General features: G+C 44.2%; 1 long non-coding RNA gene across 1 annotated transcript in view; it reads right to left on the reverse strand.

The window, feature by feature from the left end:
- Nucleotides 1-22,892, reverse strand: part of LOC138511026 (uncharacterized) — a 94,372-nt gene extending 71,480 nt beyond the window's left edge. The window contains exon 1 of the long non-coding RNA XR_011280544.1: nucleotides 22,666-22,892. This is a non-coding gene — a long non-coding RNA (uncharacterized lncRNA). The remainder of the gene's footprint in view (nucleotides 1-22,665) is intronic.
- Between the last annotated feature and the right edge of the window lie 261 nt (nucleotides 22,893-23,153).

Here is a 23,153-nt window from a genome sequence, read left to right on the forward strand (position 1 = left end):
GAAGTCGTATTGACTAAATAAATGAGCCCAGCGTGCTTGTCTTGAATTCACGCACTCCATATTCCTGAGGATCTGTAGGTTCTTATAATCCGTGCATAGTGTAAAATTGATGAGAGCTTCCTTGTAGCAGGTGTCTCCATTCCTCACAGGCAGCCTTCAATGCCAGTAATTCCTTCTCTATCACAGAATAATGTCTTTGACTGGCAGAAAGGGTTTTCGAGAGGTATGCCACTGGATGTTCTTTCCCGTTTCTGACCTGAAGAAGAACCGCTCCTAAAGCGCTAGTCGATGCATCAGCTTCCACTATGAAAGGCTTGGTTTGATCTGGCTGGCACAGGACCGGAGCAGTACAGAACTTCTCTTTAAGTACTAGAAAGTCTTGGTTTGCTTGTTCCGTCAAGAGGAAGGGTCGTGCATCCTTCTTGAGTAGGGCAGTGATAGGTAAGACTATCTGAGAGAATTGTCCGATAAACTTCCTATAGAAGTTAGCTAAACCCAGGAATCGCTGGACCTCCTTAAGGGAAGCAGGAGTCGGCCACTCCAGGATGGCCGAAACCTTCCTCGGGTCCAGGGTAATGCCTTCCGGTGAAAGGATATACCCCAAATAAGGGACTGATGAGGCATTAAAGAGACATTTCTCCGGTTTTACTAACAGGTGTTGGGATTGGAGGCGATTAAGTACTGTCCTTAGGTGCTGGGTGTGTTCTTGTGGTGTGGGTGAAAATACCAGAATGTCGTCGAGATAAACTATGGTGTTCAAAAAGAGTGAATCCGAGAAGAGACGATCCATGAAATGCTGGAATATGGCCGGTGTGTTAACTAATCCAAAGGGCATGACCCGATACTCGAACAGGTCAAAAGGAGTCCTGAACGCCGTCTTCCATTCATCTCCTTCTCTAATAAGGAGGAGATGGTAGGCACTCTGTAAATCTAATTTAGAGAAGACTGAGACGCCTTGTACAGCCTCTAGGATGTCTGAGATGAGTGGCATCGGGTCACGATCTCGAAAGGTGACCTTATTAAGGCCACGATAGTCAATACACGGTCTCAGTTCCGATGAATCCCATTTAGGTCTGAAAAATAACGAGGCTCCTGCTGGGGATCTTGATGGTTGTATGAGCCCGTTAGTCAGATGCGAGTCCAGATAGATGCAAAGGACCTTCTTCTCTACCAAGGATAAAGAGAACATGCGCCCAAAGGGTACCAAGGCTTCTGGTAGCAGCTCTATATCGCAATCTTCCAGACGGTGTGGAGGTAGGTCCAGGACGGGACTATCCCTGAATACTTATTGGTATTCGGATAGTTCGGGAGGAATACAACAAACATCGCAAACTTCTGGAGTAAGGATTTGCACAGATTCTACTTGCGGTTGTGTAAGACAGTTCTGTTTACAAAAAGCCGATTCAAATACCATAGTGTTTTGAGTCCAATCAATGGTTAGAATATGTTTCCTAAACCACGGAATACCGAGAATAATCGGAAAATGAGCAGCTCGGAGGAAAGGGGGGTACCGTCCACCCCTTCTACCTTTTGGGCATCTTCACGCTGCAGAAGGGTGAGACCTTGTTTGTGGGCCCAAACAGTGTCTATGAACACCCCTGCGGCTCCGCAATCGTGCAGTGCCATGGTAGTAAGTACCGAGTGTCGTGTCTTCAGCTGGATGGCCACTATCATGAGGTGTGAATCCATCGTTGCGACTTGGGACGTAACCGTTACTGTAACATAGGGACTGGGGGTTAGACCTCAGATGCTAGTCCCCATTAGGTCCGGGGTTGGTTATTTCCCGCCCGCCTAGGAGGTACATCTGGACAGTTACGTAGGAGATGGTAATTGGATCCGCAATACATGCAAAGTCCGGTATCTCTTCTTCGTCTTCTCTCTTCGGGTGTCAGGGGGGGCCAGGCGGATCCAATCTGCATAAGTTCTTCCTTACTGCTTAAGGACGGCACAGGAGGTAGAGAGGAGGTCACAAGGGGATGGGTGACTGGGGTCTTATGCTTCCTCTTTTCTGCTCTTCGTTCAGTGAACCGATATTCTATCTGTAGTACAATCGACATCAAATCTGATAGGGTTATGGGGTGAGCGATGTGTGCTAGCTCGTACTAAATCTCCTCCTATAGAACTCGGCGGAATATGGTATACTGGGCTTGTTCCGGCCATCCTGCTTCCGTAGCCAGTCGCTTGAAGGTAGATATGTAGGAAAGTAGATGACTGGTCCCTTGCTGTACTTCGAGAAGCTCCTCAGCTGCTACGTGGGTAATATCAGGTTGTTCAAAAGTCTGTTTGAGCAATGACAGGAAGGCTTCATGGTATCGGATTACCGGATTGTTAGCCGTCACCAGAGGGGTAGCCCATGCCAGAGCATTTCCTGTCATATTTGACACCATTAATCCCACCTTAGTATGGTCAGTGGAATAAGTCTGAGGGCGAAAGGCAAAATAGACGGAAAAGGCTTCCAGAAACTCCTTCAATCGTTTTGCGGTTCCGTCGAACTTGCCCGAGGATAAGGCGATGGGAGGTAAGTCAGATTCACGGGGTTCTCGGTTGGCAAACAGCTGCCTCAGGGCGGCATTCTCAGCTTTAACGTTCTGTAAATCTACATTCATAGCCTGAACGGCTGCTACCAACTCTTGAAGTTGCTCAGGAGTAGCCATTGGCGTTTTTTGGCGTTGCAAACTATCAAGTTCCGTTTCCTCAGACCCCACTTCTTGGACACTCCAAACCGCTTCCTCCTCACCTGTGGGTTCTTGATCCAAAGTTCCGCCAAAACTCTTCTCCCACAGTTCATCCTTATTTTTTTTTGTAGGTAGAATCTGCCCCAAAAGGAAGCCACCCTGACCCCTAAGTGAGTGGTCCGGGGGGCCCCTCCTCCGGTTCAGACCAAATTGGGGAAAAATCTGCTAGGCATAAAACAACCCTGTCTGGTGGTGTATGGAGGTATTCCCTTTGCGAGGTGTTGATAGGTAGAATGGGTAGGGATGAGAGGCAAGGCTTATTGGAATGGCAAGTAGCCTTAAGCAACAGCCTGAAACAGAAGAGAAAAAACAGGTAAGTGAAGGCGAGCCAATAGGCAAACACCGGTACTGTCAGAAACAGGAGACAAGAAAAGAACAATAGGATTTGGAGGTAACCCTGGAATGAGGCGAACTCACGAACCTAAAAAGGAGCAAGGAAGAGGACAGAATCCAGCGAGGTAAGCGGCAAGGAGGAAAGGAGCAAGCGAGGAAGAAATGGTCCGCAGAGAGCTGAGAGGAAAACTTACGAGCGCTTCAACCCGAAAGCCTGACGCCAGGCTTCCGGGTTGGAGCGACGGAAAAAGGCCTCCCCCGGCGGCCACCAGAAAGACTAGACCGCCACGGGGCGTTGCGCGGAGACGTGGCGGGGCGGGCTAATGGCCGCACCAATGCCATCGGCTCCACACACACCAGCCGCGGCGGCGTGTGACAGCCTGTAGGCATTGCCCAGCCCGGATTACACAGGTCTATGCTTTTGTTGTGGTGTGAGCATAGGAACATGTGTGTGGATTAGCCCCATACATTTTTACATTTTCATGAGGTTGGTCTACCATCATCCCATCTAATTATACATTTTAAAAATCCCAGGTGACCTTACGCCTACCAGGCAGATGGTCACATTCTTCACACTGACCTTTTTTCATTTATAGAAATATCTGCCAATTAGACCTCACTTTCGTAATGCTCCATGTCAAAAGAGCAGAGTGCACAAATGTACCTTGCTGGTACAGTCCACTGACATACCCCAGTAGGTACCTTGCAGTGGCTACAGAGCAGGTTCAAATGTCACATTTGCATTTCTGAACTCAGAGGGGTGGCTTTTTACCTGTAAGCCCCCACTGGTCCAATAATCAACATTGTATACCCCAGAAGCCTGGTGGTAGTTGGTAAAAACTAAATATAACTAAACAAAATTGTGGGTTTCACAAGTATTATTCTCAATTCAGAAATATTAAAAGTAATTATTGGTTCTATACTAACGGTTCACAGTGCTAGAACCATGAAACCACAAATAGTTCTACAAACCTCTGTAGTAGCAATATAGCACTCTAAAATGAAAACCTCCCAAAACTCAGACATAACCATTTAATTACAGTGAAACGTATCATTTTCAACAATATCATATATAAGCATAGTTACATTTGTTTAAAGCATCCACTACAATATATTTAACATAAACCTGCACAATATTTTTAATGCAACATATAAATCTCTCAGCAGTAAAAACTAAGTCACTTTCAATAATTAACAATATTCTGTACGCAAATGATTTAAAAAGATCTTCTTATAATTAATAGTGAGAAAAGACCCTGTATTTCATGAATTCCTTTTGGACAATAAGAAGCGCTTCATCAGGAGGGAAGGCACCTGACATTCTACAATAAATCATAGAAAAAAGAATCATCCATTACTGTCACTGCATGTCAACAAATATTATTTTCACTATCTCTCCCAAATCACTATCCTGTATGTTTCACGAACTCCTATAAGGCTTGTGGTCACTGATTATCCAGGTACCCACTGTTGTTCACCAATAACTTCCAATGTAAAGTAACCTCAATAATTTGCCTACCAAAATTAGATATTGTAAATATCAACATAACTGTATGTCGCTCCCCTTGTCATATTATCAAAACCTGTTCATAGTTTCAAACGTCTAACATCCATAATTCCAAATGTATTTCAAACATCTAGCTAAAACACATAACAACCAATCGCCAAAATTAGAAACTAAATATAAGCCATGTCTGGTTTGGTGTGGTGGCTAAAGAAATGACACAACTATACAGCCACAAGTTATTGATGTCATTTTCCCAACCTGGTGGACAGTGAATCTTGCATGCAGGGCTGGGTTTGTATTGAGCTATCTGGGCTGGCTGTACACTAAACAACCATTTGGGTCCCGTCTTGGCAGCACTTTATTTGATTTCTCTGAGAAGGCATGTCACACCCTCCAGAGAACACAAGCACACAGGTACTGAGCTGAGTGCTTAGCTGGAAACGAGTACTTCAAAGACAGCCTTGCCCTTACAATGGCCATCTCTCAACCAAGGTGCTAATTACTGGAGTCCTTTTGATGTAGGCAGACATTGTAAAGGGGTGAAATTAGAGTAGCTCAGGAGAGAGCTTCAGTTCACAGAAGGTTCCCACCATTTTGGGTTTTCCTAGGGCTCCCAAAGTTCCTTTGCCTCTCCCCACTTCCAGGAGACATATCACTCTGGGCAGGACAACGGAAGGCAAAGCACACTTCTTATAGCAGCCAGTAGTGGACCCTTAAAGCAAGCTCAGTTTGGACAAATCCACTGTGCCATTTTGCTTTTAGAAAGAGAGGGTCTTCCCCTGATTTATTCTGGAACCTGATTGGGAATAGAGTCTGCTCCAAAGTCTTCTAACACAGAGATTAAAGGCATGGTCTAGTAAAAAAATGTATTTAAAAAATAGATAGGCAACATAAAAAAATAATACTAGCATTCTCTTTTTTAAAACTTCCTATGTAAAATGTTGAGCTATTCAAGCTCAAAATTGGCAAAAGCAAGCACATGGGCGCATTCATTTTGTGAAATGGATGCCCTCCTGTGCTGGCTTTTGCTTTTGCGGCACTAATGAAGGAAAAGCCAGCCAGCTGTAGTAAACAAAAGCTACCGCTGGGTGGCTTTCCCTTCATTAGTGCTGTACGCGGAGGACGGGGACAGGAGACCAGAGCAGGAAAGCTGCAGCTGAATCTCGGTAAGTGCTATTTATTTTTTTTAAAAAATAAGCACTAGCTGCGTTTTTTTTTCTAAGTTTTCCGGGCTGGAGGAGCCCGGAAAACTTAGAAATAAAACCGCAGCTTTAAAAACGTTGTATTTAAGTATTTAAGTTTGCGGTCGCTTTTGAAGCGACCGCAAACATAAATACAACGTTATTGTGTTGGAAAACGCTGCGGTTTTTCTTTCCGAGTTTCTCAGGCTCCTCCGGCTCGGAGGAGCCTGAGAAACTCGGAAAGAAAAACCGCAGCGTTTTCCAACACAACCGTGTTGTGTTTCTGCCTGCTGTGGCTATCACTTTGAGTCTCCGGTGCTCCCAGGGGAGCACCGGAGACCCAAAGTGAAAGCCACAGCAGGCAGAAACACAACGCGGTTGTGTTTACATGCCGCGTGGTGTTTCTGGCAACAGCTGATTTCCCATTTGGGGCTCTCGGGCTCCCCGTAGGGAGCCCGAGAGCCCCAAATGGGAAATGCTAAATGCTGCGTTGTGTCTGCCTAAATCTGCTTTCCCATTTGGGGCTCTCGGGCTCCCCACGGGGAGCCCGAGAGCCCCAAATGGGAAAGCAGATTTAGGCAGAAACAACGCGGTTGTTTTCCGCAATGCCGCGTTGTTTCTGCCTGAATCTGCTTTCCCATTTGGGGCTCTCGGGCTCCCCATGGGGAGACCGAGAGCCCCAAATGGGAAAGCAGATTCAGGCAGAAACAACGCGGTTGTGTTGGAGAACGCTGCGGTTTCTCTTTCTGAGTTTCTCAGGCTCCTCCGGCTCGGAGGAGCCTGAGAAACACGGAAAGAAAAACCGCAGCGTTTTCCAACACAACCGTGTTGTGTTTCTGCCTGCTGTGGCTATCACTTTGAGTCTCCGGTGCTCCCCGTGGGGAGCCCGAGAGCCCCAAATGGGAAATGCTAAATGCTGCGTTGTGTCTGCCTAAATCTGCTTTCCCATTTGGGGCTCTCGGGCTCCCCGCGCCCCAAATGGGAAAGCAGATTCAGGCAGAAACAACGCGGTTGTTTTCCGCAATGCCGCATTGTTTCTGCCTGAATCTGCTTTCCCATTTGATGCTCTCGGGCTCCCCATGGGGAGACCGAGAGCCCAAAATGGGAAAGCAGATTCAGGCAGAAACAACGCGGTTGTGTTGGAGAACGCTGCGGTTTCTCTTTCCGAGTTTCTCAGGCTCCTCCAAGCCGGAGGAGCCTGAGAAACTTGGAAAGAAAAACTGCAGCGTTTTCCAACACAATAAGCCCAAAGCCTGTTTCCTGCCTCAAGAGGCACCATGCTTCGCTCACTTCGAGCCACTGTACAACCTGCTTTGTTCGCTTTGGCACTGGAAATATCTTGAACTGCTTACCTACTTTCGAGTTGTCTTGATTTTGGATTTATGCATTGAAGCCGATCCTCCTGACTCTATTGACCACCAGCTCAACTTCTTGGAAGCAACTAACTCACCGCTTCTCAACCGCTGACTTGATTCAACAGAAGCATTGTCTCTACCTGACTCAAATGACTACTCAGCCGGCTGGAAGCCATTGCCTCACATGACACAAAGGTCAATTTGTGTGAACTTTTGTCAATTGTGCCCGTTTGACCCAGCAGGATCATCATCTCGACGCTAACTTTATTGCCTAATCCACCCTCTGGAAGACATCAAACCCTGACTCGATCCACTGGGACCCGTTGCCACGAATCATCTGAATGGCGATGCACCATTAGGAAGAATGACTTGACTGGTTTATGACCGGCTCGACTATGGTCAAGCACTCAGAAAACTGGCTTGATGCTGTAGAGTCCTAAAGAAAAGACATTAAAGGTGTTTGAAGTGCTCCTATCCTCCTGGCCCACCTTGAAGGGCCCTAGTGAATTGGAAACCCCCTTCACTACCTTTTCAAAGACATCTCTAATAACTGTGACAATTTCTTGCGGAAATCATTTCATGAAAACCCCTGTCTACAAACCCATCGCACCAATTTGTTCTGAAGTCTTCTTTTCTCTGTGTTTTTCTGTATAGAGGTGAGTTCTAAGTGTTTTCATTAGTTGTCTGCATTTTTATTAATTTCATTAATTAATGATTCTATTCTTATAGAACTTAGGTTGGACTTTCTTTAATGTTGCTACCACAGTACTATTGTAGTTTGGTTCACTTCGGCACCAGCACACATCCTTTCTGAAAGGTATAGCCTGAGCTCGGCCTGCGCTACCCTAAGAGGTGATACAAGCTATACGTTTCAGGCTTTGCGTGTTTCACCTTTATGACTGGCATCACTGCTAGATGAGTAGAAGCAGTGTGGGGCTTTTAGGAGTTTTATTCACTAGTCATCCCTACACTCCTGCAAAGGAGAAGTCCTTTTGTTACCACATCATTGCACATACCCATGTGCCACCAGGATGTTTCAATGCACAGTTGTATGGATATACTGTGTTGTGTTTTGGCTGTGGTTTTCTGCAGCATCCCCCCTAACAACAGCTGTCCCCTGAAGCTTTGTCACAGCTTTACAAATAGTTTTTAAAACATGTGTTTTCTTTTTAAACTGATATTAGGATGTCACCTACAGCCCCACCCACACATTAGCGCTCCCTCCCACCACAATCTGCAAGGAGAATTGCAAATCAACTTAGGTCAGGTAGTGATCAGCGTTGTGGCTGCTGACTGCAAAGAAATTTCAAAACCTCTTCCTGTCACAGACCGCTCCTAACGTGAGGGCCAGAACGGTCTGTGGAGAGCACATGTAGTAGTCATGTACACACCTAAAACCAGCCACAGTACTTTATGTTTGTTCTTTCAATCCTGGCATCACCTATTCTGTCAAGAACTCCCAGATCAGATCACTGGCTATGAGGGCAGCGCCTATGAGGGCTAGCACAGCCTGCTTGAGGACTGACATAGGTAGCTGTGAGTGACGGCACAGAGCCTGTCTGCTCACTTGCCCTTTGAGAGATGTCAAAGTGAGAAGTGGAAGCAGGTGCAGGGGATGCCATCCTGTAAATCTTTGAACATTGGCATGTCCTTCAAGCAACACTTTCGTTTTCACTTGTTGGTGGGGAGGATAGCTCAGATAGCTAGGCTCGGGAGGATAGCTCAGGAGCAACGTCTACGCATTGGAAGCAAGACGACAGGAGCACCACAAGTTCGATCCTCGGGTCCGAGCTTTGAAACCTCTGGGTATTACGTGCGTTATAAATAACATACCGTAACATATCATATTGTACTGTATAAAGCCAGCTGCATAAAGCTGTTACTCACATCCTAATACCAGATTAACATTAATTTGAAAAAAACCTATCGAAAATCTGTGAAAAACGTCCCATGGAAGCTATTGTTGAGGAAAGGCTGCAGAATAAAGGTTGTGAAAAAAAAGTGTTCAACAGGCTAAGAAAACTAAATGCAGCCTACACAGCATTGGCGAAGCCTTCCTTCTAGCTGTGCCTTCAGCATGGGCGGTGTTTCCATGCCTGCACATTTGCCCTACAGCCATCTGTCAGAAAGGCAGGATCTGCAATGGGCTGGCCTGTGTTTGGAGGACCTCTCCAGTAGGTTGGGTCCTATTTGGTATGTCGCTTGCCCCAAAGGTTTGAGGTACAAAGGCAATTCCTGCACTCCTGTGCCACTCCACCGAGCCGCCATGATTTGTTTTGTCTGGCACCCTTGATCATGAATTCTCCCCTGACAATGCCCCCTTCCCATCCTACTCCACTGAACCCCACATGCCCCCTCGGCCCACACTTCCCGGGCTAAGTACCCTCTCTTGCCTGCCATATGTCACCTTCTCGCTCTGCATCATGGCCTTAGAAATAGTGTCCTTTTACTATGACTACCACCAAGCAATTTATTTTGTAATGTATCGGGCAAGCACAATATGTGTGAAGCTGATTTCTTTTTACAATCAAACTATTAGGCGCCTGCATGGATGCACCAGGGAGCTACCTGAATTATTGTAGCATCACTCACCCTGTTCTGGGGATGGTTTGGCCAGTAATGGGCCTGAGCCCTCTCCGAATACCTTGTTTTGCTCGGGCCCCTGTGACTCGGGCAAGAAGGCTGTTAATGGTCAAGCCCACCCCAGACCAGGGTCATTAACATTACATTATACCTGTGAGTGGAGTCTTCGACGTCAGAACGGGTTTGAGGTGTGCTTCGATTTCCCAAGGGCAGGGCATGCAGATACTGTGGCTCCAGAGGGAACCATGTTTAGACTTGTTGTGGCATAACATGGAGTTGGTGATAGGTTGGTTCTTGGTTGGCTGGTCTATCTAGAGGCATGTACAACTGTGTACATTCATCAAGGTTTGTGACCGGGCCTAGAATTCCTGTTTCCTTGTGCGGCTCAGGTTACCCAGACTGGGCCACGATTTCAGGGAGATTGTTGTGAGAAATGCAGTTATAACACATATCAAGGAAAACACATGTCTAACTAATGTTCCCTCTCAATGGTCATCATATAGACGGCAAGTGCACTTCTTGCAAATAATCGCTCTGTGTCCAGTTGCATGCTTTGCATTGCATGATACAGTTTTTATGAATTGGCCCGAACAATATAGTTTCCTATCGCTGCACACATGCACCACACAAATGACACTGGAATGCTCACACAATCTGTGTCAAACAATGGTGTTGTGTACACGCGTTTGATTGTGCCATAGCAAAGGGAAAGGGAAATATATGTGTTCATTCATGCCAGAAACTAGAGTTTCCTGGCTTTGGTCATAACACTGTGCTATGACTGAACATTCAGTGAAGACCCTGACAATCCTATTGTGAGGGTCAGAAACAGTGATTGGTGGATAGTCTGGAGCATGAGTGTGCAAGGGAATGGGCTATTGAGGTATGGGCGCGTGGTCCTTTGAGGGTATAGGTGATGATCTGAGGTGTGGAGGCATGGTGTGGTTGAAAGTCTGCACCCCTACTGGCATGAAACATTTATGACATCTATATAGTCCAGCATTCCCCTGCACATTCATCCTCTTGAGTAGTGTTGGCAAGGCACATCATGGCGATTATGTACATCACATGAGAGCTGAGAAATGAGGCCCCTTAAAGCACTCAAGCGCACGGCTCTTCAGCAAGGGAAACATCATTCAAGGCTTGGAGTGAGCTAAGTGAGTATGGAGAGACTGTGGAGGTTGTACAGACTGTGGTAAGTCAGAATCAGGAGACAAGCACTTAGCCACTTTTCTTAAGGGAATGTATTGTTTCACCAGTTCAAAATCCTACTCTGTCCCTAAAGTGTGAAGCCCTGTCCTAGAAAGAAAGAAGTCTAAGGGGTGCTCTTCAGGATGTTCCCTAAAGCAAACTAAGTAAGCCAATCAGAAAACCTACTCTAGTGTGGATTCCTTCGGTACCACTTTCAACACAAGAAAGAAATGAATAAACACAGGACAGTTTCTTCCCCCAAACCAAAGAATGGTGGCCAACTTATAACCCCATTGTGACCTTTCCTTGTTACGAGAAATACGGCCCCTGGGCCTTTGTTAGAGTTTCAGTTTCTATTACCAATCTCTCTTCTTCTCTTCACCCTCTGGGGAGATCTCATAGTATCATAGTCTTGGATAAGTTGCTTCCATGTTATCCCTCACGAGAAAGTTAATTTCAGTCTTTGGGTAATGAACCAGCCTTAGTTGGTCTCCCCGTCACTAATCAGTGTCCAATAACGTCCGTGGGTTCCCCAGCTTGGAGTTTGGTGACACTCTTTCCAATGGTGATTGTCAGATTTCTCAGGCCAACTTGGCCCATAATTGTGTCCCTGGGTTGTTTTCACCCTGGATCTGGTTTCTGGTAGCTTGTCTGAGGCTTTTCTGTCTCTCATCCTAGCTTGGGTTATATTTGTTTTTACCCCACTCCGGGATATGTTGTTTGGCTCCCCCCATGGGGATATGGTTTCAGTTAGACCGTCTTGGTTTGCCTCGCTTGGAGGTATGCTTGTTCTCACCCGAACCTGGGGTTTATTGCTTGACTCCCCACCCTGGGGTATGCCTTCTGGTAGCCCTACTTGGACTGTCATATCTCACCTTGCTCTGAAGTATGCTGGTTCTCACTCCACCCTGGGATATATTTAGCCTTCCCCTTCCATGTCTCCCAGAGTGACCGTGTACCTGGTTTTTCATTGGCGGTCCTGCATAGGAAGATGGGGAGCTTCAGAATTGGCTTCTCACTGGCTCCTCTCTGTGTGGCCGCAATCGTCGTGGGGATCTTTCCCTCCTACTACCCGCCTTATTCGGTGGTTCTTTGCTCCAGATCCACCGTCGATCTCTCAGCTTCAGAGGCACCGGATATCCCTGCCTTTTCCTTCTCCTACCGGCGTTTCAGTGTTCCATGGGTCTCTCCATTCCCTCAAGGACACCCAGACACAGCTCTGCTTCCTCTAGAAAGACCTTCTCAGAGGAGGTCTTTCCACCTCTCACACTTCACAGGTTACTCGGTCTCCTTCTTCCAGTGCCAAATACACCTTTTGTTGTAGCCTAAAAAGGGGCGTTTCCCCTTCATTTTCTAACGGTATCTGAAAGGGATCAGAAGACAAGTCAACCAGTCCTCTATCTATTTGTGAGTCAGTGCACCATTCAATGCTCATAAAACCGGCATAGTTGGTAGCTTCTTGAGCTAGGGGTGGATAACACTTATCCCCATTATTGGATTTCCTGTCCTCTAAGGGTGGGTGGGGCTCACCCTCAGTGAGCTCCTGCTTGCCCTGTCCCCTATGGGGGGTAAGCTTAGCAGGCTCACCTCCCTAGTCCCAAAGGGGGTGGCTCCCCGTTGGGGAGAGATTTGTCACAATGCATAAAGAGTTCTAATCTATGTCAGTGAGGACAATGTTCTCGTATAGGAATCCTGTGAGGAGAGGGCCAAGTCACTGTCCCTCTGCCCTTTTGTTCCTTGTTACATCTTTTGCCTCCATTTCAACTAGTAAAATCCAACTGGTGTCACAAATTATTCCATTCCTTCTGTCTAAGGCCTGGGCCTTTCATCATGTCACCTTTTCTTGCTTCATTTAATACACTTCATAATTCCTTTGTGGCTTTGAAATTCAAACTGGGACCTCACTTGATTGCTGGTAACGCACTCCACACTCTCCACACATACAGTCCCACAGTTGGCACCTTCAGTGTCAACACGATCATGCAACAGCATTCATTCATCACATGATAATGGATGCAAAGTACACCTTTCTGTGTGATATGCCTTTCTCCAAGCAATATGTGATTGAATCAGTTATTATGTTGTCTTCCTGACCGTTGTCTCAGGAGGATAGCCGTATGTTGTCTCAGGAGGATAGCTCAGGGGCAACGTGCTCACCTTGGAAGCATAAAGGCACGGAGCAACACAGGTTCGATCGCCGGATCGGCCCTTAGCAACCTCTGGGTATTAAGAGCGTTATAAATAACCTATCATACCCTCTGTAGTCATTCCTTATGTTCCTTTAACCTGCATGCAGGTCCCCCCATTCCTCCTTCCACTTTCATTTTCCAATCAATTCTTATGTTTTCAGCTCCTCTGTCTGTCTCCATCACACATGTGTGATGATCTGCTTTTGGCATGGCCCACTCAGATCCAGTCCTGAACATTCAATAAGGCATTTGTTTATAGAATGCACGCTGCCGAAGTCCTGCCTCATGTGACCCCCGCCCCTCCACCAGTGCTGCTGAGGTATCTGTGCCTTTCTTGTGGTACACTGTTAACCTACCTCGTTTTCAGCTCATTGTATTCTTACCTTGTCCCTGTGTGCTGCCATCTCCAACCCCGGTGATCTGTTTCTCAGTCATCGTGTGCAGTGCTGCCTTCTCTGGGGTTTTGAGGTTGGGTGGCTGACGGTGCTCTTCCTCCTGCGGTGGTTGATTGATGCCAACCCTTGGCATCCTTTTTCTTGGGTTCCCCCCCTTGGATCATTCTATTGTTTGCATGCATCATCTGGCCTGACCTGCCTCACTGCCTTCACGGTGTGTGCTATGCACCATCAATTCGGGATCCCTCTCTTGGTGTGTGGTTATGTTGCTTTGGGAGCTACCGAGGTTTGCATTGTATGTTGGGGCTTCATCACTGAGGACCCAGAGCTCCTCAGAACTGGGTTTGACCCTTTGATGCTTGTGTAGTTGTGCTTGTGCTTGCTCATGAAAGGGTACTGTGGCTGCTGCCATCCTCACAAGTGTCCTTTTGATTTAAGTACTTCATAGATCTCACTCAGACTCCCTCGTCCCATGGGACTTCATTTCACCTTAATTCTGCCGGTGCCTTGACCCTGTGCAGGTGTTCTGGTGTGTTCTCTGGGAGTGGAAGCCAGGGTCCTTTCTGTTGTGTTGTTCTGTTTGAATAGGAGGACAATCTTCCATACACAGGTCAGAAGATTATGTTAAAACGTTCCACGACTTGTGATTCGGCCAAAGTGGTCTACGGGATAAGATGCCCGTGTGGCATATTTTATGTTGGAATCACCACACGCAAAGCCAAGACATGTTGGAAAGAACACAACTCCAATGTCAGGACTAGGTCAGAAAAATCTCCACTTGCACAACATTTTATCCAAGCACATCATCCTGTAGTCCAAATGCAGGTGATCATACCAGATCAGATACCACCATTGAGAAATGGCAGGGACTCACTTAGAAATCTCCTCCAAAAAGACATATTTTGGATTGAACACTTTGATTGTTTATCACCTCGAGGAATGAACAGAGTGGGTCCTTACATGCTATCTATAATGCCCCTTTTAATATAATACACACTATGATTATTTAATCTGTGTTGTGTATGATCCTTAAGCTCATCATACGACCCATTGATCCCGAATCTAGTCATGCTATATTTAGCCTTGCTATAATGCGATGTGTGATTAGCAAGTTATTATATGACCAATCGATCTGGAACTCAGACATTCTACATAGAAATGCCTTGTTGGAGTTTCATCGTGTATAATAGATCTGACACATCCCATCGACACTGTAACTCACCTTGATATGACAGAGAACTAGCCGCCAGTAATAACTGTTTTTTTTTTTTAATTCACACAGCCATTTCGAACATATATCTTTATCTGTCAACATGTAATGCATTATATGTTCAGGGTTTTTATCCTGGATACCTTGCGTTTAGTTTGAATCTTCAGGTAAGTAGATTTACCAAATTTAGTACAAAAAGTCCGTATTAACTTGCACTTCGACTTTATTTATCAATTGTTTCATATGGACTCACAGTCCCAATTATGGTCAGCCGACAAGTGTTTCGACCGCGTGGGTTTTTCTCAAGGCAATTAACTTTGAATAAACTGCTCCACGTGGGGTGGGGTGCTGATGAGCCGTCAGTCCGATGGCTGACAGCTGGGCTTCAGGTGTGCCCTGCAATAGATTAGATGTGGACGCATAATAGTGTCTAGGTCCGATGTCCATAATGCATTATAAACAAAGATGTTATGCAATAATGGAATACTATTAGAATCTAGGAAACGATATGATGCCTACTTGTTTGTAAACACCATGATGGCATGTGAGCAATGAGCTCTGAGGTTGGAAGGTACTTGACACTTTTAATAATTGTACGTTTTATTAGAACATATTGAGATCAGTGAGTCACGTTGATTGCTTAATTGGTAGCATATTTAAATGTTAAATGCAAGTATATTAATATGTTCGCAACAACAGTAGTGGACTGATATCTCATTTCATACATAACATGTGGGATGAAGATATACTAACAATGATGTATTGTAAATGTGTGTTGCACACTGCTCTCGCAGTAAAATTAATATCATGTGTCCTTTGTATTGTAAAGGGATTAGGCCAGTCTCTTGGCAGGCAGGTCCATACTGGGCAGCTTAAGCATAGCATTTCACAGAGATGCAGTATCTGGTCTTACGGGGACTCATCAACAAACGCAATGAGATGTGATATCGCCAGAAATTAGCATAGCAAGTTGAAATATGCACATTTCATTAAACGGGCTATGCATAACGACCCACATTGCACAGGACGAATGGCATTTGGCTTTGATAAAATCAACACACACACAAAACCAAGATAGGATTTTTTCTTCCAATAGTGTTTTTGGAGTGTGCATGTTTTAAACTCCAAGAACCAATACAAATGTCTTCCCTGGGACTTGCAGTACCGAAATGGGACATTTCACCTTTAGTTGTTTGTTATTTTTCATCAGGTTATATAGTGCAGTGTCAAAGTGTCTGGCCTGCAAACCTTACAACTGTTGTTCGTTCCAGTCATCGCCTTTAATTCATAAATTCAAAGAGGACATTCAATGTTTTTCATTTTAGCTGGGGGGACGGAGTCTACCCTCTGAAAACAGTGGGTGGACTCTGTCCACCCACGTGTACCCTCGACTTGAGCACTGAGCTAAAGACAATTATTTATCCGCAATACAGAGTACATACAACACGTGAGATATGTCAACGCGCGTGTTCACACTCAATGACGGATTCACTTCACTTTAAGAGGATTTATTATGCATGACATGTGATGTCATTTACAGCCATGATCAGCGTTTTGCGTGATCTTTAATTATTCCAAGTACACGAACAGCTGTTATTCTCTATTTCGAGAACAAAAAGCATATTCAGATCACATACTTTAATCTTGGATTTTTATTTTGAACAGCATGACATTCAATTGACATAAGGCTGAATATCCATTGAGCACAACTATAAAAGTCTTTCATGATAACTTTAATTTCATTATCACGTGTGGACGACGTCATGACGTACATTAACGTCAGACGGCCCACCTGGCCCAGTCTTTCAGTACAAAGTTGAGTGAGGGATGGGAGGCTATTTTTTCAGCGCTTTCCCTTTCCGCACTCGGCTTTTTAAGATTTAGAAGGTAAGTGAGCCCCAATGCATTGGTGCTCTGGTTCTTTTTACCAAAATCCCTTAAATAATATATACCAAATCCCTGCTCGTTTTTTTCATAGGAAGGGTTAACAGCACTTTAGCTAATGCAGCGCATTTGGCTAAGAAAATGACTCATTTTGATAGAAAGTTACTTTCCCTTAAGTCCATATGTAGAATAATGTGATGTGTATGTATTACTACTCAACACACATATTCTGTTCATTGTAGGGTTGACCACAAAGACATTCAGGAGGCCTTTCTTGGCATGATATTGTTACACCACTAAGTTAGTGATTTTGATATCACTACTCAATATTGATTCATTGTTTAAAATGACTTGCAGTGACTGTAACAAGTTTTAGTAAAAGATAGACTTATTTTCTCTTTTTTTTCTTTTTCTCTTTCTTTTGACTGTGTTTTGTATTGTAACAAAGGTCGCCGCTGGCAGCCAAAATTCTCATAAGGTTAGAGCATCTGTATGAGTCCAAGCCCATATTATTATTATTATTATTTTTTTTGTATTGGATAATAAAATCATCCTTTCAAATTATATAAATAACATTTCATCACATAAATCAACAAATCCAACATTTTTAGATATCAATGAATTAATAATCATCAAAACATAAATCAACCAAATTTTTACAAAGCTAGCATATCAAGAAAGGTGGCCAACAGAAAGTGAATGATCGCTGTGCGAACTGTTTGTTTGGGATTATTTAATTAATGATGCCAAATCATACTTGATTCCATGTTACTATAAAAGACCACCCATTCCTTTTTTAAATGTATGCTCCTAAGATTAGATAGTTTGGGACAAACAGTTAGACAGTGCTCTAAAGTTTCTTTTAAAGATTTGTTTTCACAAAAGCGACAATAGAATAGTTCTTTTGATATAACTCGCCTTCTCACCAAGATCTCAAGGTTCAATCTAAACCTAAGATATAGATTGCGCATTTGGGGATTTGGACATTTGCAGAGGTAGTCTGCCATAACTCGAAAGCGCTTATATAGAAACGGATTCGACTTAAAGTCTATGTACCTAAAGCACAAATTTCGATTTGTTATCAGTCGTGTTGGTATAATTTGACTTGCGCGATCAGGATTAAACAACAGAAGATCAAGAGTTATGGATGCGTCAGCTAGTGCATGCAGGATATATTCGCACCACAATTTAGTAAATAATTGGTCTCGCGCTAGAAGATGTTCAGCCATGATTCCCAAAAGATTACTAGAATGCAAACCTAAAATGCTTTTTCTAAATAAGGCAGCCATTTTCCACTTAACTTGAACTTCAAGAGATAACAGGCCTAGTTCATGCCTAATAAGCGGCAAGGGCACAGAACCAAGTAATATTTATAAGTCTTTCCAAAACCGAGATTCTAGTTTTGGCCAATTTGTGTTTAAAGGCGGGAGACAGTCAGTTCCATACAGTAAAGTAGGAATGACCTTTAGTTGATAAAAGGTCATGATGTGAGTCAAGGCAAACTTCCCAAATTTCCAATTTAGAATTTTTGCTTGACATATTAGTGTTTGAAGTTTGTTACATCTGTCATGTTCATTAATTTTGTTAGACGCAGACACTGCAATATTTAATCCCAAGTATCTATACTGAGCCACGTTAGTTAAGTTTGTATTTTGCAGATGCCACTTGTAATCTTTAGGTCTAGAATTATTATGAGGGGGACACACCATGATATGTGTTTTGCGCAGATTGATAATCAAATTGTTGCTTGACACATACGAATTCAACTTATTTAGCAACAACTGCAAACCTGATGGAGTTTGGGATAAAAGAATAAGTTCATCAGCGTAACGAAGATGAGAAATTTTGTATTTCCCCAATTTAGAGGTATCACACTGAACAGACCATAAATCAACACCAAGGTCAAGCAGGAAGAAATAAAAAAATTGATGATGCTAATATACATCCCTGCTTCAGACCCTCGAAATGTATGCAGTTTAGCAGTGAGTTTACCCGCCAAAGTTAGCCTGACGTGGACTGTAGTGCTTGTATGAAAACGCATAATCAAAGAAAGTAAAGAAGAAGGGCAATTGTGCTGGATGAGTTTACGGTACAAGATGTTGCGATCAATGGAATCAAATGCGGATTGAAAGTCTATATACGCTATGTAGAGCACTTGGTTCTTTGTTGCATATTTCGATTTGACCATATTCAGAACCATCAGATTGGGACTAGTGCCTAAACCGGCCACAAAACCTATTTGAAAAGGGTCATGCAGCAGTTTTGTGCAGGTCCATTCCTTAAAATCTCTCAACATCAATCTGGTGAAAATCTTTCCCGGAGCGTCCAATAACGCGATTGGTCTGTAGCTAGATGCAAGTGAACGGTCTCCTTTTTTGTAGATCGGGACAATTAAAGAATGTGTCCAAAATACTGGAAGAGTTTGAGTAGTGTTAATTAATGTAAATATTTGAAATAGTATCTTCGATCATAATTCAGGATGTTTCTTAAATGTCCTATTGGATAAACCGTCGGGACCACAAGCCCCTGACTTACTGATCTTATTTATGTAAAAATGAATATCCTCTAGGTCAAACTTTTGGTGAAAGGGCCCCAGATCATATGGTAGATGAGCAACAGTATTTGAAGGAGCCACATAAATTTCGAGAAAATGGGAACTCCAATCTTGTTCAGTGACATTATTTGCTTGCATAATGTCTTGAGAATAGTGCATTGACTGATTGAGCAAAGACCAAGTCAGAGCAAGGCTCTTAGACTGCACTGCAGACAGCATGTGTTCGCCGTCATGCTGCAATCTTTGAGCGCTAGTTGATCTGATCCAGTTTTTATATGTGGTCTTAATATGTGCCAAGAAAGGGTCTCTCTCTCTCTTCGGATGACAATTTAGAGGCTGCTCCTAGCTGCTGATGGAATTCTGTCTTCCTAGCTCTAGTGGCCGCGTCATACACATATATCTTAGGATGCTGCAAATGGTCACTACGTACACCTTTGCTAATACTCACCCTTTGGGAATGTAACATATCAGAGTAAGAGGGCTGCGGATAATCACACCCTATACGAGTGTGAAGACATTGAGAGGCCAGCTGATCTCTTAGCAATGTTAGAGATTGGGCTGACCATCATAGCCGGTTACCGCTGTTATTTACCAAAAGATTTTCACTCAAGTGGTTTGCTTGTGCAACAGGTAGGACAGTAGCACATTGACAATGTGTTACAAGTTGGTTATTATCACTATGTATGTTTTCCACAATACAAAACTTGGCATCACTTTGAAACATGTAAGTGTTTACATAAATAAAGTCGATCGTAGAAGCACTGCCACCACGATGCCAGGTTGGATGAGGGGGAATATAGGTTGGAAAGGCGCCATTTAATCTAATCAAGTTGTTTGAGGACACAAATGCTGCCCATTTTGCCAATCGTGGATTGTAAGTGGAAGGCTGTTCAATTGTGCAATCTAAATTAAAGTCTCCTGCGATTATGATTCGAGATATAGTTGTGGCCATTGCGATAAGACTACATAAGTCGCCAAGAGATTTAATAAAGCAACCGTCCGATATTCTCACCGGATTCCAATATACATTTACCATAGGTTTCATTGTGAACTTTTAGTTTGGTCTATTGTAAAAACTCATTGGGCATTGCCCATGCCTGTGCGAAAATACCTTCTTTTGATTTGACGGCAATAAGCAAACCAGCAGAGGGCCTACCATGCAAGGCCTTGTTTGCAGGATTCAAAAAGAGATCGTAGTTGTCCCACACTGGAACTGACATTAGCCATGTTTCTTGTAACATAAGTATGTAATATTGAGCTAAATTACTGTTGTTGTTGTTGATCAGATGGGAGAAGCCCCTTGTATTCCAACTTAAGAGTGCAATGTTTTGGACTACCGCGGGTTGGACTAGTTAGGCACTATTTGTTGGTAGACTGCAAGTGCAGTTAGTTGGTTCACAATGCGAAGGGTTCTGTTTGAGTATGGAGTGAATAGGACCATGAGGTGTGGGTTGGTAATGTGCTTTATTTTTTATCTCATCATTCACTGTTGTTTCAGTAGTAAGTGTGAAACCCAACGGGAACAACTCCTTCTTGGCAAGCCATATTGTATTTTGAACCAGCATGGAATTCAGCCATATGCGTACACATTGGCGATTCGATTTTACAGGGAATTCCACCAACACCAAATCAGTAGAACAGATGTCCTCTAGCCGTGGGATATCAGAGGAAATGGCTAAGATCAATCTTCTCGATCTTCTATTCAGATCATATTGAACTTCGGGAGAGGCATTGCATGCTAGCTTCAAGGAAAAATTGGCCGGAGGTCTCCTGTTGGAGATCACAGGGAGTACGGCAGATGCAGATTTGACCAGTGGCGCTACAACAGTGGCTGCTCTCCCTTGGCTACACAAGGGACCCAAGGCCATTTAAATTATATATCAAATTTCAGGTGTAATCTGCGACAGCAGAGAATTTTGAGATGTTAGGAGAGTCAAAGAATCTTTCACATCAAGGCAGATGGAAGTGTGCAGCTTTCGGTTATCTACCTGGCCAAGTTGCACCTTGACACTGGTTTTGTCGATGTCCGGATATGTGTTGCTTACCAATGCAGTCTTATGGGTCACTTCTAGTGGCAAGAGATTTTCATTTGCCTTTTGATCCTTGAGGCTAACACTTTTAGCATTTGCGCTAGAGGGAGTAGAAAGTTGGTTGTCTTTTTTAGAGGCAGATTGACTAATCATGTAAGCGTCAACTGCTTTTCTTATTCCTTGATGATGGGATTCTCTAGTATTAAGAGCCACGTTAGTGTCATTTGTTGTCAGGGATTTGGGTGGCAGCGCCAAGGGTGGTTTACCCTCGTTGGTGCTTGTATGCGAATGCTGCGAAGTTGTCTCGTAAACGAGTGTGTCAAGAGGGGCATATCCAAGAGATGGATCAGATGTGCCACCTTCCAATCTGTTCGCCTTGGAGCAGTTAAGTAGCTGATATTTTTGGGAAATAGCTTGGGCAGTTGTTATTACATTAGTACTCGGTATGTTCAACTTTTTGACAAAAGTTCGTATCTTTGTGCCTTTTTTGTTTTCTGTCATTGGTTGATTTTTGGATAGCTTGGTGATAGGAAAATTGGACTGTTTTGTACCACTTTTGGCACTTTTTGAGAAAACCGTATATGCGGCTTGAGGAGACTTCGTTGAAGTTTCATGCGAGGAGCTACAAGCCATTATTTTGCTCTGTATGCGGTTGTTGGACCCATTATCCATTATCAATTTGGGGAATCGGGTTGAACACCTGAGAGCCCGCTACCGGTGCAGGTCCAGCTACAGATGGTGGCAAGAGGACAGCAGACCTCATACTCATTGCTGTCGTCAGTGTGGAGGGAACCAGGGCCCGCAGAAACGGATTTGTGCCTTTGGATTGCAATTTATGGGTGGCTTTCTGTTGCCACAGAAACACATGTTCAATTTGTATAGCTTGCTTGTGAACCTGTTCAGTAAGGGTGTCATATAACTTAAGCAAGGCAGAAAGAGAGAATTGAGTAGCTTTTAACGCAATTTACATCAAGGCGTGACTATTTGACACAGAATTGACTACATCTATGTTCTGGAGTGGTTCCACAGAAGTAATGGGTAAGCACGGCCGAGGGGCTTCTGCCAAACATACCGGTACTTCATTAAATGTAAACACCGGCGGAACACATGCTCGCCGCTGCGTTGGTGCACAAAAGAACACACAAATACTAGAATAATCGGTTCCAATACTGGAAAACATTGCTGGTGATTTAGGCAAATTATCTGAAAGAAGCTGTGGAGAAAAACCAGAGTTAGACGAATTCAAGTCAATAATTACAACATCAGACGTTATATGCTCAACAGGAGCCTCCGCTCCAACTGGGCTGTGCACAGCACAGAGTTCAAAAGACTGTCAGTGATTGAAATGTTCATTTTTGCAATTTCCGCACGTGGAGGAATGCACAACGTTGGAATAATTAGTGCTGTCTGCCCGCCACATTGTGCTTGTTTGTGAGGTTCAAAGTTTAACTTTTGTCCAACAGCTGGCAGGTCCAAATTGGAAAAAGGGGCAGGGATTATGGGATTACAAGTACTCACTGCATTGTCCGTCAGCACGACATTTGTTGATGATGAAACATCCTTCCAAAATGTCCTGATGTCCATACAATCGGTAAGAGCGGCTTTGGCAGTTGCCGCGTTCCGCACCGCCTTCGGAGTGGAAGTGTGATTGAGGAAGCAGTTCTTTGTAATAATACCCACAGCCCTGTCCGCCACAGGCTGATTCACGGGAAGCAGGCCCTTCGGCATGCTTGTTTTTAGGGAGTTAGCCATTCCTGCACAGCAACCAAGCAAGCCGAGAAGTTCCCTCAGCCTCGGCCGCGACGCCGCGGCGAAGAGGCATAGAGGGACTTGTCAGGACTTGCGCGCGCTCGTGTGCACAGGGGGGCGTGGTTACCACGTTACCTGTACGCTCTAAAGAAACAGAAAGAAAATAAAATTCAAATAAAGTGTTTACACTAAAACAAAGAGGATCACAGTAGAGAATAACCTCCTTAAAACGGTCTCTGATTCAAGTTAATACCGTA

This window comes from Ambystoma mexicanum, chromosome 6p (assembly GCF_040938575.1).
Source record: "Ambystoma mexicanum isolate Mex_15411 chromosome 6p, UKY_AmexF1_1, whole genome shotgun sequence".
Taxonomy (NCBI): Eukaryota; Metazoa; Chordata; class Amphibia; order Caudata; family Ambystomatidae; genus Ambystoma; species Ambystoma mexicanum.